The 1,089-nt window shown below is 42.4% G+C and overlaps 1 non-coding gene across 1 annotated transcript; it reads right to left on the minus strand.

The window, feature by feature from the left end:
- Positions 1–123: 123 nt before the first annotated feature.
- Positions 124–250, minus strand: LOC113457716. The gene has a single exon (XR_003378225.1). It is a non-coding gene; the product is annotated as a small nucleolar RNA SNORA31 (small nucleolar RNA).
- Positions 251–1,089: the final 839 nt, after the last annotated feature.

Here is a 1,089-nt window from a genome sequence, read left to right on the forward strand (position 1 = left end):
GGGGGGGGGAGGTTCTTTTTACTAATGCAGTATGATCATACTGAAGACACAATGGCACTCTTGGTATTGTCTGGGTTTTTGTTCCCTTGCTTTTCTGAGGCTGTCAATTTGTAAAAACCATATCAATGTACCCCCCACTTCAACCTTGAGCACAAAGACATTCAGAAAGCACAGAGAGCATTTTCTTTTACATCCTAGAACAAACCAGAGGAGTAGCCACAAACTGTTCAAGGTCTATGAGTGGGTGCAGGGCTCTGTCATCATTTCCTGGAAAGTTTGAGGGATAACTGCATAGAGCCAGCGGCAGATGTGCACAATACCATAAAATATTTAGTAGCCTGAGACAGAAAGATCACAGCAAGTTTGACGCCAACATCAGTCACACAGTGAGTTCTAGGAAACACAGTAAGACCCCCCCCCACACACACCTCAACAGATAGATAGAACAAATATTGAGAATTTCAAATGTGTTTAAGTTGTTTTAAGTTCAACAGCATTAAGACCTTAATTTTTTGAGGAATTAGCATTAATTTTTAAAATAGGAATTGTTCCACTTGTAGTACTTAAACATAAAATTCTTTGCATCATGGATGTGGCTAATAGAGCTAAATGGCTTTCCAAGGGTTCTGATGGTGGACTCACCATGTGTATTATAGGATACATGATGAAAGAACATTAGCAAGGGCTTAATACATGCTCCTCATTTCTGGATAAATGAGTCTGGTGATATCTTCCAGTTATGAGTAGGGGGCAATGAAAAATCCTTCTCTTGCCTTTCGCAACTGTGTTCCTCACTACACCTGGATGACCCGCCCTTGATGCTTCCTGTTGTATACAGTGGAGATTAGAAGAGAGCAAAAAAAAAAAAATAAGTCAATTCCCGAAAGAACATCCCCATTGTCTCAGAGTGTGGGTGTACCCCTCGTGGTCCTGAGTTCCTTGCTCGTGCTCCCCTTCCTTCTGCTCCTGATTTGGACCTTGAGATTTCTGTCCGGTGCTCCAATTTGGGTCTCTGTCTCTGTCTCCTTTCATCGCCTGATGAAGGTTAATATTCAGGGGGATGCCCAGGGAACCCTGATGGCTCTTCAA

The sequence above is a fragment of the Microtus ochrogaster genome, linkage group LG4 (assembly GCF_000317375.1).
Source record: "Microtus ochrogaster isolate Prairie Vole_2 linkage group LG4, MicOch1.0, whole genome shotgun sequence".
Taxonomy (NCBI): Eukaryota; Metazoa; Chordata; class Mammalia; order Rodentia; family Cricetidae; genus Microtus; species Microtus ochrogaster.